The sequence below is a fragment of the Moschus berezovskii genome, chromosome 11 (assembly GCF_049115385.1).
Source record: "Moschus berezovskii isolate FMDL1 chromosome 11, NW_MosBer_1.0, whole genome shotgun sequence".
NCBI classification, from domain to species: domain Eukaryota; kingdom Metazoa; phylum Chordata; class Mammalia; order Artiodactyla; family Moschidae; genus Moschus; species Moschus berezovskii.
Window position 1 is genome coordinate 42,931,786 of NC_142470.1, and position 18,468 is coordinate 42,950,253.

General features: G+C 43.2%; 1 pseudogene; it reads left to right on the top strand.

Annotated features, from left to right (window-relative positions):
- The first annotated feature begins 15,790 nt into the window (after positions 1 to 15,790).
- Positions 15,791 to 17,063, top strand: LOC129539696 (inositol hexakisphosphate kinase 2 pseudogene; annotated as a pseudogene).
- The last annotated feature ends 1,405 nt before the right edge of the window (positions 17,064 to 18,468 follow it).

Here is an 18,468-nt window from a genome sequence, read left to right on the forward strand (position 1 = left end):
CCAGGCTGGCATGGTATGCAAACAACAGGAAACATATCTGAAACACATCAAATGCATCAAAGAGAGGAAACACCATTTGTTTCCATTTGGAATTATTAAAAATCATACTAATCTTATATGGTTATCATGTTTTATACTGTCACGCAATACTAAGAGAATGACTTAACAGTTTGCTGACAAGCACAACAAAATACTATGACATCAAATCTATCTCAAGACTTAAAGGGGTGAATAAAAAATATTTACTCCAGAGTAAAGATGTCAACCCCTGTGGCAGAGAATATCAGTAGCTTTATAGCAAGCTTATTAGTCTGGGGTCAGATAGAACCTTGCCACCTTGATTACCTGATGCACTAGGCCCCAGACAGACAACATCTTTCCATGAGCCCATGTCTCTCTGTAGGTTAAAAACTTGAAAGATTGCAAACAAGCAGCATTATTTTGGAACCAAGAGATGTTATTCTCAAGCTTAAACGTTTTTACCCTCATCACATCTGCTTCCCAAAATATCAAAAATATTGAAAATCAGGAACTGTCAAAGGCCAATCAAGTCAGATGTGCCTATTCCGAGACCAGCATGTCAATAGTGTTTACACCCCTTCTTACACCACAGAGTCTAATTACCTTTGATTATATATTTAAGGAAACTTCCATGCACTGTAAACACTGAAAAAATACATCCCTTTAGGTTTCTATATCCCCCATCTGGCAAAGACAGGGAGTAAAAGTCAGCTAAAGTCCTTGACTAGGACACTTCATCTATGGGTTAAAGGACAGGGAATAAATGATAACAACAATCCTGAGCAACATCATATCCTTCTTTTATTGCCCATCTTGCCCATCTCATCATCCTCTAAAAACCTCAAGCCTAGGAGACAGTGTTTTACTGAAAATTAAAAATCCATGTAGCACTGGTGCTATCAAATACAACTCCCCACAAACTGACTTGGGGAGTGATGGTGCCACAATTCTTCACCAAATTCAGGGGCAACTGCTAGAGGTGGAAAAACCATAACCAAAGAACTAAGTGAGCAGGACACTGTCCCCAGGATGGCCCTTTGGAGAGAATTATTATGGTTGGACTTTTTTTTCCCTCTGTCCTTAGGTAGCTTTCCAGTGAGTCCTGGGGAATTCTTGCAACTCAGAATCTCATCTATTTTTCCCTGTGTTCCTGTCACCATAGCCTTAGAGTCAAGTGGTTTAAATTCCCAGTGGGCAAACTCCAACCATTTCAGTTTGGGTTTTATTCCCAGAAGAGACTAGGCTTCAAAATCACCCAGTAAACAAAGACAGCATTTTTAGAGGGCTTCTCTCATGGGAGAGTTCATGATTAGTGGAGCTACTGGGGAGAGCTAGGGATCTCAGGGAGTACAAGGATAAGGCAAATAACTTCAGAGGGATGCTATATTTTTATACAGGGAGAGCCCTTAGAGTCCTCTCAAACAGAACAGTCAGAAAAAATGATTGTCATTTTTCTAATATTTAAAAGATGTCCATGATAAGCCCAGTAGTGAATTCAGTACTTCAAGAACACAGTAAAAAAAAAAGGCAACTGGCACTGGTTCCCAAGAAGCTTTTAACTTCAACTCAGTAAAAATGAATTAGCAAATCATACACCCTTATGTTTATATATTTATTCACTTATTAGGCATCTTCTACATACCAGGAATTGTGCTAAACATTAAGTGGGCATTGTTGAACATAGAAAAAGACATGATTCCTCTGCTCTTAGAGTTTAGTCTAGAGAGGGAGATAGAAATTCAATGGATATAGGGGATAGGGAGAAAGAGAGAAAGAATAAAAACATAGAAGTAAGTAACTGATAGCTAGAGACAGTTATATTAAAATGCTATGATCTAGTCAGGGAGGACAGAGAAATATACTAGGAAGGAATGCTGATTGAACTGAATTCTGAGGAAAGAATTTCTGGATTATCTGGGGGCTGGGGAGTGGGGGTAACATAAGATAAAAGGAAAGCCTATGTACAAAGGTCCTGTGGCAGAAAAGGAGAAGAGCATATTTAAAAAACTGAAATAAGACCATTACAGCTGCATTGCAGAGATCAAGAAGCCTGGTATAAGAGAAACCTATAAAGAGGAACAAAGGGCAGACCACAAAGGGCCTTCCAGATCAGGTATGCAAAGGACGAAGGGTCCCTATCCTAATGTAAATGGGAATCTGTGGAAAGGTTTAAGAAAGCAGAGACACAACTAGATTTTTCTTTTAAAGGCACCCTTCTGGTTATAGCCTAGACAGTAAATAGCAGGAAGGCCAGAGGACATTTAAGGAGACTGGGGGGTTCAAGTGAGAGATGGATGCTTGTGCCAGTGTGGTCTGTGGAGCCAGATGTCAATTACTAACCTGCTTTTCAGCCCCACATCTGCCTTTACATCCTCTGCTCTATTCTGCTTGGCTGGGGGGTCTGTGAACCCTAGCTGCAGTTGTTGTTTAGTTGCTCAATCATGTCTGACTCTCTGTGATCCTATAGACTGTAGCCCACCATATTCCTCTGTCCATGGGATTTCCCAGGCAAGAATAGTGGAGTGGGTTGCCCTTTCCTTCTCCAGAAGATCTTCCCCACCCATGGATCAAACCCATTTCTCCTACACTGGTAGGTGGATTCTTTACCACTGAGCTGCCAGGGAAGGCTGTGAACCCCCTCTCCCAGTGTGTTAATTTCTTCTCAACAAATCCTCCTAAAATACTTCACAATGCTCACAATGTGGTTGGAATGGTACAAAAAGTTCAGGGGGATTTCTCTGGATTTGAATAGACTACAACTATAATGCAGCCTCAGTTTGAACTAGGTTTTGTCATTTCTTTTGTTTGTTTTGGAAGTTATTGTTCAATCCACTGTATACCATAGGTCTTAAGGAGAATTAAAAGAGGAGAAAGAGAAGGAAAAGGAGGACAAGAAGGAAAACAGACTAGGGTGACTCCGTCCTAAAGTACCTTAAGAACTAACTGGAAGAATTCTATATAAGCCCATGGTGTGATGAGAAATCACTGCAGCTGATAAATATTGAAGGCTATAATACAATGTATTATACTGGCACTCAAGGTAGGAATGGATTCCTTAGTCTGGAGATAACTTAAGAAAACTTTGGCAAGGAATAGCATTTGAACTAGGGCTTCCCTGCTGGTTCAGTGGTAAAGAATCTGCCTACAACGCAGTAGACCCAGGTTCAATCCCTGAGTCAGGAAGATCCCTGGAGGAGGGCGTGGCAACCCACTCCAGTACTCCTGCCTAGAGAATCCCATGGACAGAGGAGCCTGTCAGTCTATAGTCCATAGGGTCCCACAGAGTCAGACAGACTGAAGCAACTAAGTAGCAGCAGCAGCATTTGAACTTAGTTTTGTGGTTCAGCTGGTAAAGAATCTGCCTGCAACGCGGGAGACCCAGGGTTTGATCCCTGGGTTGGGAAGGTCCCCTGGAGAAGGGAAAGGCTACCCACTCCAGTATTCTGGCCTGGAGAATTCCATGGACTATTCATGGGGTCGCAAAGAGTCAAACACAACTGACTTTCACTTTCAATTTTTAGGTAGAACAGAACTTGAATATGTGGGAAAGTGTAGGAAAGGTATGTCTGTCTAGGAGAATGATGTCATTCACTTACTTTTCACATATTTATTAAGCAACTCTATATTCTTAGCACTGTACTAAGTCCCGAGAAAACGTGGCTGGAAGAACTATTCAAAGATCTTATCATCTAACACACAAAAATGTACAGGAAGGAAACTATGACTTTTACTGCAGGGATGAAAAGTAAGGTAGCTGGATTTTCAAGAGTGAGTTCATAAAGGAAGAGAAAGAAAAAGGAATAGAGAAAGATTGTTTGGGACCACAGTGGAGAGGTATCTTTAATATCAGATTCATAAACTGGAGTTTCACCCTTTTGCTCCAGTTACAATGGCTGTGCTACAAAGTACTCCAAAATATATTGCTTTAAAGCAACCATTTATTATGTCCATAGCTTCTGTGGGCCAAGAATTCAGACAAAGCACAGTGGAGACAGCTTATTTCTGCTCCACAATACCTAGGGCTTACCTGGAAGACTTAAAAGCTGAGATATAAGGGCTTCCCTGGTGGCTCATTGGTAAAGATTCTGTCTCCAGTGCAGGAGACATGGGTTCCATCCCTGACCTAGAAGTTCCCGCATGCCAAGCAGCAACTAAGCCTGTATGCCCCAGCTGTTGAGACTATGCCCTAGCTAGAGCCCATGCTCAGCAACAAGAGAAGCCACTGCAATGAGAAGCCCACACCCCGCAACTAGAGAGTAGCCCCTACTCGCCACAACTAGAGAAAGCCCTTGCACAGCAACAAAGACCCAGCACAGCCAAAAATAAATAAATAAATAAAACTATATTTTTTAGAAAGCTGAAATATGGAATCCACCAACTAAAGTCTCATTCACTTACAGTCTGGATGTTGATGCTGAGAGCTGACTGGGGGGGTCACGGTTCCTCTACACAAGGGCCTCTCCACATAGGCTGGCTCAGACTTTTTCAGAGCCCAGTGGCTGAGTTCCAAGGGAAAGTGCTGAAAGAGAGAGAGGAGGAAATCGTATCCTTTTCATGACCTAACACTGGAAGACAGTCGCATCACTTTTGCATACTCCTGACTGAAGGAGTTACAAGCCCCTTCCTATTTTCAAGGGGAGACCTCACCACTTGGTTACAGGAGTGTTGTCATATTGTAAGAAGAACATATGAAAGGAGCCACCAGTCACTTGTAAGAAGAGGATAGGTACGTAGGTAGGTAGATAGATAGATAGGAGATTAATCTTTGGAAAATACCATCTGCCTCACCTTTAGATAACACAGAGTCCTCTGAATAGAAGAGAAATCCAACAAAATTATATTTTAGGAATATTAACCTGATAGCAAGGACAGCACAAGATGGAGCGTAGAAATGATGTAACAATTACCAAAGTAGAACTAACAAAGAACTTGGCATTTTGGCTTTTTGAGTATGAAGTTTACTATTTTGAATTTTATTCCTTTTCTGCCTCACTATTCTTGATCAGAAATTTTAATGCTATACATTCCAAAGTGTGCTCTATAGAATATCAGTCCCTGAAGATTCTCTAACAAACAAACAAACAAAAAAGACCCTATGTTCAAATAGAGGTAAACATAGTCTATTTACTTAATCTCTCACTTGGAAATTCTCAATGTTTCTTAGCATAGAAAAACTGCTCAGAAAGTCATCAGTAAAATAAAAAAAAACCTGATTAATATTGTTTTATCCAAAGTGTCGCCAACCTTTTTGACCACCTTTTTAGCTTTTCCCTAATTAACATCCTATGGAACTAGCCCAAAGACCACAGTCCTAGCTGCCCTGGGCAGTAATAGTGAAAGGACAGGCAACTAATCAGTCAGCAAGTACTGATCAAATGATACATGTGGCCAGTTCATGCTGATGTATGGCAAAAACCATCTCAATATTGCAATTACCCTCCAATTAAAATAAATTAATTAATTTTTTAAGAAAGAATAAGACTCCAAAAATAAAGGGAACATATATTGATAATAAGCTTTCAGTCAAATAAAGCAAAACAAACAAAAAAAACATAATAAAAGCAGTGGAAACTGAGCTGTTTCAAGAAAGATCTCAATGAAAGACACTCACATGATCTCCTTGAGAATCGAGATTTAACCAAATGAGGCCGGTTCTTGAATGACTGTATACCTCTCAAATTTTGGGCAAGGCTGAATTATTGGGATACTCTTTTACTTTTGAGTGAAAGATGAAAAAATGTTTATTTTCCAAAGGTTGCTTTGCATTAAGATGTGACCATTGCTTGCACACAAAGAGAAAGGGAATCAGCAAAGAACTCCACGCACAGGGGAGTAAACTGCTGAAGAGGGCAGGAGAGCTTCCTATAAATCACACTGGTGTGTCCTGATGGGGCTCAGCTGGTAGAACAGCGATGCTCTGGGAGGAACAAGGCCGGAGTCATGGGCCTCTTTGTCAGTGTGATTGATCACAGACACCATTAGCAGCTTTCCTTTGTGAAAGCCTCCTTTCACCTTTTCCTACTGCTCTTCTTTCTCCAAGATCTTGCTTCTGGCCTTTCCCAACCAATACTTTTATCTGAAGAAGGCAAATTCACTCAAACAGACCTCCTGACTATCTCCTGGCCTGCCAGGTGCCAAACTAACATCTGGAACTCAGGATGCTAGGGGAGTGTGGCAGGGAACTGGCAGTGTTATATATCCGCTTGTGATGTGTCTTCGTGAATCTAAGGCATGGCCATGCGTTATTCTCCATATCTGCATCTCCTGCTTGTGGATGCAGGTATGGAGGAGACAGATAGATGGTATTAAATATGGTTGGGGTTTTGCCAGACTAGTGTCATGGAGTGAGAAAGAGACCAGAGGTCTTTACAACAGAGTGCTTTTAGTATTGGACCATGGAGTCTGTGCTGGGAAAGGAAGTAGTTAAGATAAGGTGAGAGGGTAGAATGTAAAAGAGTTAGGTACAGGAACAAATCAATCAGGGGTCTAGATGAAAATGAAACCTGAGAGGTTAGAAGGTGCTGCTCACAGAATGATAGGTTTGATATATAGCTTTCAAAGCAGACAATTAATTATTGTGCAGCAGAAGAAAGAAAGGCGGCAACCTGTCCTTGCCCAAGAGAGGAACAAGCCACAACCTCTCCACCTGGCCATCACTGACCACCTCTCGACACACTGCCTGTGCATTTTTATGCACAAGAGAATCTCTGCTCCTCATTCTGCCTTGAGATAAGCCATCTCCAATGGCTGCTTTTGTTTGTCTAACTTTGAAATAACTTGGTCCCCACCCAGGAAGGGAGGTAATAGGAAGAAAAGCAAACAGCATCCTCATCTATTAAGACACAGGTTGCTTGTCACACTCTCAAGGAAGCTTCCTCCCAACTCCTCTCTCTACTCCCTCATCAGGATTAGAGAACTTTGGTTAAGCCTCAGAAAGTTTGGGGCGCTTAAGTCTATGGTGTCTTGCCTCACTGCTTCAAAACATCTATGATGTTATCATCACAAGAAAAAATTTTGTTTCTATTTCTTTTATTTTGTACCTATATGAGATAATGTATGTTCACTAAACTCACTGTGATAATCATTTTATGATGTATATAAATCAAATCATTATGCTGTACACCTTAAACTTACACATCACCATATGAGGATTATATCTCAATAAAATTTGGAGAAAAAATTTTAATAAATAAACAAAAATAAAGAGCAATGGGGAAAAGTACACATGTATGGGTCTATCTTCCCCACTAGACTTTGGGCCATATGAGGGCAGGACAATATTTTACTTATTTTTTTTCCTATCACAAAGCCTAGGGCTCAGCATATACTGCTGCTGCTGCTGCTAAGTCACTTCAGTCGTGTCCGACTCTGTGTGACCCCATAGATGGAAGCCCACCAGGCTCCCCCGTCCCTGGGATTCTCCAGGCAAGAACACTGGAGTGGGTTGCCATTTCCTTCTCCAATGTGTGAAAGTGAAAAGTGAAAGTGAAGTCACTCAGTCGTGTCGGACCCTTAGTGACCCCACGGACTGCAGCCTACCAGGCTCCTCCATCCATGGGATTTTCCAGGCAAGAGTACTGGAGTGGCTTGCCATTGCCTTCTCCGCAGCATATACTAGGGAATCATTAATTGCCACTGAATGACTGAAAAAATAAGCGCATGAATTGTACCAGGGAACAGCAGACTGGCACGAATGCTATAATAACACTTGCTGGGCAGACTCCCAGGGCATTGCATCTCTTGTACAGACCAAGAGTCATAATGTTCTCTACTCACTTTGCCCCATAGGACCAACAATAGTAAGCCGACTAAGCATTAGAGACGAAAGGCCCTCGGAGACACCCTGGCCAAACACAGATGTACAGGCCACCTCTAAAATATTTGGGAGTCCTCTGGCACAGACTAAACACAGTTATATCTAATGAGCTGATATTTGCTCAGCTCCCAAAGGTCCTTGGGGAAAATAAACCCTAGGAAAGTTCAAAGTACAAGTCAACTGAATGGGAGGCAACTCTGTTTTTCAAGCACTAGGTGCCTTGTTCCCACTTGAAGTCTGACTTATAATTGCCAACTTATTACTTCCAAAGGTGAGCATTTATTGTCGGGACTAATGGGTGCCTCCAAAAAAATATTTTTACAACTTGCTTTTGAACATTCTGAGAAGTTCCTTTTGGAAGCTACAAATGGGGTCTTTGTGAGAGAATTTGCCTCCTGCTCGGACCATGTATGCCCAGTTGGCCAGCTCCATGCCAACAGGGCCTTCCACCAAGGGGAACCATCTTTTTCCTGGTACTGAAATGAGTCCCTGGAAGGGCAAAGTCAGCTAGAAAACTCTTTGCTTGGACAGAGGGATACTCTCACCCACTGTTTTCAGTAATCTCAGTTGCGGCTCAGGTTCTCTGGAATGAAGACGGGTGGTCACGTCAAGCCAGGTTAGCCCTCTTAGAGCTTCTCACCAACCAAAGATTCTTTGTAGATCTCTCTTCCCCACAGGGTGTCTACCCCATCTTGAGGGACGGTAAACACCTGGACCAGAAACTGGAAATGTATGCTCTAATATCTCTCAAACCAGAGGTAGAAATGTGAGCAAAACCTAGGGAACTTTTTTAAAAAGTGTACATGTTTACACTCCCTCCCAGAGACTCCAATAACCCTCTTCTCATGATAAACATTACAGCTGTTCTGTTACATTTCTATTTGCCATGCTAATACTAAGAGTAAAATTTATAGTGGGCATAGTAAAGGCAGCTGTCAGCAGAAAATTATTCTTATCATTGGAGGTGACAAGCAAGTTGAATCTATGGGTCAACTCTAGCAGTCGGCAGTGGATGCCATGAATTCAGAAGAGTCCTGAAGCCATATCCATATGTAACAGCAACAGGTTCAATTATTGATGTCTGCCATGGATTAAGGGTGTGGCAGTGATGGCACATGGGCCACATATTTGCCTCTGCAGCCTCAATCCTCTACCAAACCAGAAACAAGGCTCAGGGTTCCACCCGCTTTGCCTTCTAAGTGAAATCCCTTCTGTGAAGCCAGAAACTAGTCTTGGTGATACAGTTGCTATACAGTGCTTATTTAAAGATGCGATTGCTAGGACCAGGATGACATCTAAAAAGGAAGTCAGACCCTGTGCTTCCTGGAAACATACCCCCAATACAAAGAAAACATCCTTGCAGAGAGGAAGAAGGAGGCTTCCTAGCAGAAACACAGCTAGGGTGTCTGAGAGAGCGTTAGCAAAGTGGTATCTGCCAGTTCACAGTATTTTCTTTGCATTGCTCAAAGGTAAAGTGAAAAGATAACAACAGTGTTTTGAACATGTTTAGATGTTTTGTTACCAGAGGGAGCTGCAGAAAGTTTGAATTCTCCGAAATGAAAAAGAAAGAACAAAAAGGCACACTGTGCATTTTGCTTACTGCCAGTTATTTCACAGCTTTTCTTAAACATCTGAGGCATGATTTGAAAAAGAGGGGTTGACTGGTAGATATTTTAAATGAAGACAGCTCTCATATATTTTAAAATGCCTTCAAATAAAGGTTACTGGGGACACCCCCAGGTCAGTGTCAGGTCTGACCTTAGTCTTCATTCTGAGTTGACAGGGCCAGAGTGAGCATGGACCAGAACGTCCAACTGCATTCTCCTTTTCCCCAAGTGGACAGCTCTGATGACCCATCCTTTCCAGATCCCCCTCAGCATTTAGCAGCTTTGCTGGTTGAATTTACATCCTGGCTGGCATCTCTCTTGGGTGTGTTCATGCCTATTTACTGGCAGGTCTGATATGTGCTGTGGGAGTGAAAGACTCCACTTGGACTAAGGCAGTCTGAGTTCAGACCAAGCTCTGTGGATACATTCTCTTCATTTAATCACCTACATGAAGTTTGTTCACCTGTAAGTGAAGATAGTAACTTCTTCCCAGGGCTGTGGTGTGAGAACTGAATGACTGTTAAAGCACTCTGTGCATTAAAAAGCAAATGCAAAGCATCCAATGCCAGATTTCCTCACTGTAAATGTCATCTCCTCAGAGAGGTCTTCCCTGACCACACTGAAAATGATCACTTTCCTCCCCTTCCACCCCCTCTTTCCCTGCTTTCCTTTATACTGCTTACTACTCTCTGACATTATCATGTATATAGTTAGCCGGTAATTTATTATCATCTGTCTCTCACAACAGAAACCCATGGACGGGAACTTCTATCTTGCTGCCCACTATGACTCCAGGCCTCAGAACAGCACCTGATCTAAAGTGAGCACTCGATGAGTATTTCTTGAATAGATGAAAGGCTCTTTGCACCCCATTCCACCTAGCTGATGAAGACAGAGGCAGATGACTCTTTCAGTGGACCGTCTATCTCCCAGCTAACCATCAAAAAGAACAACAACAAAAAAATGTGGACAACTACTTAAAGATAAGAACAATCCCTCTGGTTAATGGATATGGGACATTTCATGTAACAAGGAAACATGATCAAAAGTTCATCTGAATAAATCCTAAAATAAATGGATTTTAGTGTCTTTGGAAGTTCTAAGTTCAAAAGCTATAAAAAGCAAAGAAATTTCTCCCTAGAAGGATAAAGGGTGAAAAAACTAAGTATAACCCACTCTGTTTATAAGTCTGTTGCTTAAGTCTGTTGTTCTAAGTCTGTGGCTCAGTTTAAACAATAGGTGAACTCTTTCTCACAGTATTCAACAGAAGCTGGCCTCAGGCAGTGCCTAAAGATGTCAGGCTCACCGAGACAGCTTTCTGGAAACTAGAAAACATAACATCAAGAAGCCTGCTCACCACCTGCTGATGTCAACTATTTCATATTCATGTACAGAAATAATTCAATTCATAGTTCCAAGGCCCATTAAAAGTCTTCATAATGTCCCATCAGCCATTTTTCAAGTTCATAATTAAATAAGCCCAGCTTAGAGAGCAAATCAACTTTAGTCAGGAAACCTGGAAAGCAGTAGTAGAAATAATAATGAAAGACAGTTATATTTGAACCCACTGTGTCAACAATCACCTTCTAACTAACTAGTCTAACATTAAGTGAAAAAGAAGAAAATTTAGTCAGTTTTCAACAAAACTCAAAACCTATCCCCTCTGTTTCAGAGGAGTAATGGCTAACCTTCACATTTCTCATTGAAAATAAATGTTCCCAGATTCAAAAGAATCCATTTGAATTGCTCCTGAAATATTCAGTTCAGTTCAGTTCAGTCGCTCAGTCGTGTCCGACTCTCCGCGACCCCATGAATCACAGCACGCCAGGCCTCCCTGTCCATCACCAACTCCCGGAGTTCACTCAAACTCATGTCCACAGAGTCGGTGATGCCCCTGAAATATTAAACAAGCTCAATCCCAATTCACAGAGAAACCATGTACCCTTAGGTATTGACCCCAGCAGACATGAGGAGAACAATGGAGAAGATGAAGCACTGTCATATTTATAATGGCTTGGAAGCAAGGAGAAGGGAAAGCTCCAATTCATCCACCATCCTTTCATTGGATCTTCACTTCCCATGATAACTTCTCTTAGTCCACCCCTTTTCACACCCCTAATATCTCCATGTAAGATGGCAATAGAGCCTTGGCTCTGCAATTTCCATCTCCAGCCTCTCTCCCAACACACCTACTGAACAGTATATTGTGCTTCAAGTCCACACCTCCTATTTATACCAAACTATCCTTATTCTCTGCTTTTTAATATACTATCTAGGTTGGTCAAAACTTTCCTTCCAAGGAGTAAGCATCTTTTAATTTCATGGCTACAATCAGCATCTTCAGTTATTTTGAAGCCCCAAAAAATAAAGTCTATGGTTTTTCCCGTGGTCATGTATGGATGTGAGAGTTGGACTGTGAAGAAAGCTGATCGCCGAAGAATTGATGCTTTTGAACTGTGGTGTTGGAGAAGACTCTTGAGAGTCCCTTGGACTTGAAGGAGATCCAACCAGTCCATTCTAAAGGAGATCAATCCTGGGTGTTCATTGGAAGGACTGATGCTGAAACTGAAACTGCAATACTTTGGCCACCTCACGCGATGAGTTGAATCACTGGAAAAGACTCTGATGCTGGGAAAGGTTGGGGGCAGGAAGAGAAGGGGACAACAGAGAATGAGATGGCTGGATGGCATCACCGACTCTGTGGACATAAGTTTGAGTGAACTCCGGAAGTTGGTGATAGACAGGGAGGCCTGGCATGCTGTGATTCATGGGGTCGCAGAGAGTCAGACACGACTGAGCAACTGAACTGAACTGATCCTTATTCTGTTCATCACTGTCTACTGAACCCTCCTGCTCTGATGATCTCAACTTTTGGCTTCTGGATCTTCTCACCAAGGAACCCAGGCTCTCATCATATCATTTCCCCAAAATTCTAGCTGGAAAGAAAATCTACTGCATTCTTCTAGGCTCAGCTCAAATGTCATACACACCCTGAACCTTTCCCTGATTCACCACCAAATGTGAATTCATCTCTTCCTGAGCAAGCAGAGCACTCTGTCCTCTCCCTGCTCTTGGGATTTATAGCTTTCTGATGACTTCTTGATGGTTCCTGCTCATAGACGCATCCCCCTTGGTGGGAGGCTCACCTCCCGCTTCCTGTCGAGCTCTCACACCTTCTAGGACTGTCCACTCTACATCACTGCTGCCAACATATGCTCCTTTCTCTTCTCCCCTCGTCTTGCTCAGCTAGTTCTCTGAAGCCAAGTCTCCAGCCACCATTGCCACCATCCACCCCTTTCAGTAAAGGCGGTAAGTCCCTTCCACTCCACGCAGTCTCTGCATCTCCTAATTCCATCTATACTGACACTGAAATATGACTGAGAGTCAAATGTATGTGAGCTAAACCATAAACTTACATAGAGGTTCTGTTCTCAAAGAGCTAAAAATAATCTTACATGACAGACAAAGACAAGTACTGTATGATATCACTTATATGTGGAATCTAAAACATACAACAAACTAGTGAATATAACTAAAAAGAAGTAGACTCACCGATAAAGAGAACAAACTAGTGGTTACCAGTGGGGAGAGGGAAGGAGAGAAAGGGGCAAGAGAAGGGTAGGAGATTAAGAGGGGCAAACTGCTGGATATAAAATAAGCCAAAAGGATATACTGCACAATATAGGGAATATAGCTAGTATTTTATAATAACTATAAATGGAACACAGGGCTTCCCTGGTAGCTCGGTGGTAAAGAATCTGCCTGCAAACATTCTCTGACATAAATCAAAGCAAGATCCTCTATGATCCACCTCCCAGAGTAATGGAAATAAAAACAAAAATAAACAAATGGGACCTAATTAAGGTTAAAAGCTTTTGCACAACGAAGGAAACTATAAGCAAGGTGAAAAGATAGCCTTCACAATGGGAGAAAATAATAGGAAATGAAGCAAATGACAAAGAATTAATCTCCAAAATATACAAGTAGCTCATGTAGCTCAACACCAGAAAAATAAATGACCCAATCAAAAAATGGGCCAAAGCACTAAATAGACATTTTTCCAAAGAAGACATACAGATGGCTAACAAACACATGAAAAGATGCTCAACATCACTCATTATCAGAGAAATGCAAATCAAAATCAAAATGAGGTACCATCTGACACTGGTCAGAATGACTCCCATCAAAAAGTCTGCAAACAAAAGTTGCTGGAGATGGTATGAAAAAAGGGAACCCTCTTACACTGTTGGTGGGAATGCAAACAAGTGCAGCCACTATGGAGAATAGTGTGGAGATTCCTTAAAAAAAAAAAATGGGAATAGAACTGCCATATGACCCAGCAATCCCACTGCTGGGCATACACACTGAGGAAACCAGAATTGAAAGAGACACGTGTACCGCAATGTTCATCGCAGCACTGTTTACAATAGCCAGGACATGGAAGCAACCTAGATGTCCAGGCAAATGAAAGAATAAGGAAATTGTGGTACATATATACACAATGGGATACTACTCAACTATAAAAAAGAACACATTTGAGTCAGTTCTAATGAGGTGGATGAAACTAGAGTCTACTATACAGAGTGAAGTAAGCCAGAAAGAGAAACACCAATACAATATATTGATGTATATATAACTGTGAAAAGAAGGGAAGCGAAAAGCAAAGGCGAAAAGGAAAGGAATACCCATTTGAATGCAGGGTTCCAAGGAATACCAAGGAGAGATAAGAAAGCCTTCCTCAGTGATCAATGCAAAGAAATAGAGGAAAACAATACAATGGGAAAGACTAGAGATCTCTTCAAGAAAATTAGAGATACCAAGGGAACATTTCATGCAAAGATGGGCTCGAAAAAGGACAGAAATGGTAGGGACCTAACAGAAGCAGAAGATATTAAGAAGAGGTGGCAAGAATACACAGAAGAACTGTACAAAATAGATCTTCATGACCCAGATAATCACGATGGTATGATCACTCACCTAGGACCAGACATCCTGGAATGTGAAGTCAAGTGGGCCTTAGGAAGCATCACTACAAACAAAGCTAGTGGAAGTGATGGAATTCCAGTTGAGCTATTTCAAACCCTGAAAGATGATGCTGTGAAAGTGCGGTACTCAATGGGCTAACAAATTTGGAAAACTCAGCCGTGGTCACAGGACTGGAAAAGGTCAGTTTTCATTCCAATCTCAAAGAAAGGCAATGCCAAAGAATGCTCAAACTACCTCACAATTGCACTCATCTCACATGGCAACCCACTCCAGTGTTCCTGCCTGGAGAATCCCAGGGACGGGGGAGCCTGGTGGGCTTCCATCTATGCGGTCACACAGAGTCAGACACGACTGAAGTGACTTAGCAGCAGCAGCAGCACACGCTAGTAAAGTAATCCTTAAAATTCTCCAAGCCAGGTTTCAGCAATATGTGAATCGTGAACTTCCAAATGTTCAGTCTGGTTTTAGAAAAGGCAGAGGAACCAGGGATCAAATTGCCAACATCTGCTGGATCATTGAAAAAACAAGAGTTCCAGAAAAACATCTATTTCTTCTTTATTGACTACGCCAAAGCCTTTGACTGTGTGGATCACAATAAACTGTGGAAAATTCTGAAAGAGATGGGAATACCAGAGCATCTGACCTGCCTCTTGAGAAACCTGTGGGCAGGTCAGGAAGCAACAGTCAGAACTGGACATGAAACAACAGACTGGTTCCAAATAGGAAAAGGAGTCCGTCAAGGCTGTATATTGTCACTGTCTGTTTATTTAACTTATATGCAGAGTGAAAGTGAAGTGAAGTCGCTCAGTCGTGTCTGACTCTTTGCGACCCTGTGGACTGTAGCCTACCAGGCTTCTCGGTCCATGGGATTCTCCAGGCAAGAATACTGGAGTGGGTTACCATTTCCTTCTCCAGGGGATCTTCCCAACCCAGGGATCGAACCCGGGTCTACCACATTGGAGGCAGACGCTTTAACCTCTGAGCCACCAGGGAAGCCCATATGCAGAGTACATCATGTGAAATGCCAGGCTGGATGAAGCACAAGCTGGAATCAAGATTGCCAGGAGAAATATCAATAACCTCAGATATGCAGATGACACCACCCTTATGGCCGAAAGTGAAGAAGAACTAAAAAGCTTCTTGATGAAAGTGAAAAAGGAGAGTGAAAAAGCTGGCTTAAAGCTCAACATTCGGAGGAAGGAAGCTCTGCGGGACCGGGCTGAGGCATCAGAGCGTCCTGGCCCACACGGCCACAGAGCTGAGGCCAGAGAGACGGAAGCACGGACAGACAACAGACGGAGGACGCACTGGCCGCTGTACCCTGCTGCCCTCGCTTCTCCCTGCTGCCTGCACCTGGAGGATGAGCCCAGCCTTCAGGGCCATGGACGTGGAGCCCCGCGACAAGGGCATCCTGCTGGAGCCCTTTGTCCTCCAGGTCGGGTAGCACTCGTGCATGCTCCGCTTCAACGAGACAACCCTGTGCAAGCCCTTGGTCCCCAGGGAGCACCAGTTCTACGAGACTCTCCCAGCTGAGATGAGCAAATTCACTCCCCAGTACAAAGGTGTGGTATCCGTGATCTTCGAAGAAGACGAAGACAGGAACTTGTGTTTAATAGCATATCCATTAAAAGGGGACCATGGAACTGTGGACAGTGTAGATAATTCAGACTGTGAACCAAAAAGTAGCTGCTCAGGTGGACAAACAAAAAACATCACGTTCTGGAAACAGACAAGACCTCTAAGGACTGGGTGTGGCAACACCGGAAGTAGGAAAAGCTCAAGAGCCATAAGTTAGAAGAAGAATTTGAGTGGCTGAAAAAATCTGAAATTTTCTACTACAGTGTAGAGGAAAAGGGGAATGTAAGTTCTCAGCTTAAACACTACAACCCTTGGAACATGAAGTGTCACCAGCAACAGTTACAGAGAAGGAAGGAGAATGCGAAACGCCGGAAGCAATACAAATCTATCTTACTGGAGAACCTGACTTCCCGTTACGAGGTGCCTTGTGTCCTGGCCCTCAAAATGGGGACACGCCAGCATGGTGACGATGCTTCAGAGAAGGCAGCTAACCAGATCCGCAAGTGCCAGCAGAGCACGTCGGCAGTCATCGGTGTGCGTGTGTGCAGCATGCAGGTGTACCAGGCGGGCAGTGGGCAGCTCATGTTCATGAACAAGTACCACGGATGGAAACTGTCCGTACAGGGCTTCAAGGAGGCACTTTTCCAGTTTTTCCACAACGGCCGCTACCTGAGCCGGGACCTCCTGGGCCCAGTGCTCAGGAAGCTGACTGAACTCAAGGGCGTGCTGGAGCGACAAGAATCCTACCGCTTCTACTCAAGCTCCCTGCTGATCATCTATTACGGCAAGGAGCGGCCTGAAGTGGCCCTGGACTCAGACGCGGAGGACTTGAGGACCTGTCGGAGGAGTCTGCTGACGAGTCGGCTGGCGCCTATGCCTACAAGCCCATCGGCACCAGCTCAGTGGACGTGCGCATGATCGATTTCGCACACACCACATGCAGGCTGTATGGTGAGGACAGTGTGGTCCATGAAGGCCAGGATGCTGGCTTTATCTTTGGGCTCCAGAGCCTGATAGACATTGTCACAGAGATAAGTGAGGAGAGCGGGGAGTGAGCTCGCTGGCTGCACCAGCACCTGAGAGACTCTCTGTGTCCCGGGCACAGCTGTGCTGCATCAGGGAGGTGGCCAGTATGGCCAGGCGGTGGCCCTGCAGCCTGGAGCTGATGCGCAGAGGCGTCTGTGAGTCCCAGCCTGAGCCAGCCCTAGCTGTGCTTGGAGTCTTTATTTTAACTATTTCTTTGACATTCCACATTTGATAATGCAGATACCTCTTTCTTCCCTGAGTGTAAATGTTCTAATACAAACCTTTTTGTTAATTGTGAAAAAAAAAAAAAAAAAAAACAACTCAACTTTCGGAAAACTAAGATCATGGCATCTGGTCTTATCACTTCATGGGAAAGAGATGGTGAAATGGTGGAAACAGTGGTTGATTTTATTTTTCTGGGCTCCAAAATCACTGCAGATGCTGATTGTAGCCATGAAACTAAAAGACACTCCTTGGAAGGAAAGTTATGACCAACCTACAGAGCATATTAAAAAGCAGAGACATTACTTTGGCAACAAAGGTACATCTAGTCAAGACTATGGTTTTCCCAGTGGTCATGCATGGATGTGAAAGTTGGACTATAAAGAAAGCTGAGCGCTGAAGAATTGATGCTTTTGAACTGTGGTGCTGGAGAAGATTCTTGAGAGTCCCTTGGACTGCAAGGAGATCCAACCAGTCCATCCTAAAGGAGATCAGTCCTGGGTGTTCACTGGAAGGACTGATGTTGAGGCTGAAACTCCAATCCTTTGGTCACCTGATGCAAAGAGCTGACTCATTTGAAAAGACTATGATGCTGGGAAAGATTGAGGGCAGGAGCAGAAGGGGACGACAGAGGATGAGATGGTTGGATGGCATCTCCAACTCGATGGACATGGGTTTGGGTGGACTCCCGGGGGTTGGTGACGGACAGGGAAGCCTGGCATGCTGCAGTTCATGGGGTCGCAAAGCGTCAGACACGACTGAGCAAATGAACTGAACTGAATGCATATATATGGAATTTAGAAAAATGGTAACGACAATCCTACATGCAAGACAGCAAAAGAGACACAGATTTAAAGAATAGACTTTTGTACTATGTGGGAGAAGGTGAGGGTGGGACCATATGAGAGAAGAGCATTGAGATATGTATATTACCATCTGAAAATAGATGACCAGTGTGAGTTCCCTGCATGAAGCAGGGCACTCGAAGATGGTGCTCTGGGATAACCCAGAGGGATGGGGTAAGGAGGGAGGTGGGGGGGGGGTTCAGGATGGTGGGACACATGTACACCCATGGCTGATTCATGTCAATGTATGGCAAAACCCACCATAATACCATAATTAGCCTCCAATTAAAATAAATTAATTAATTAAAAAGAAACACAATGAGATATATTTTCAATAAACGTTGGACAACAACAACAAAAAGAGAAT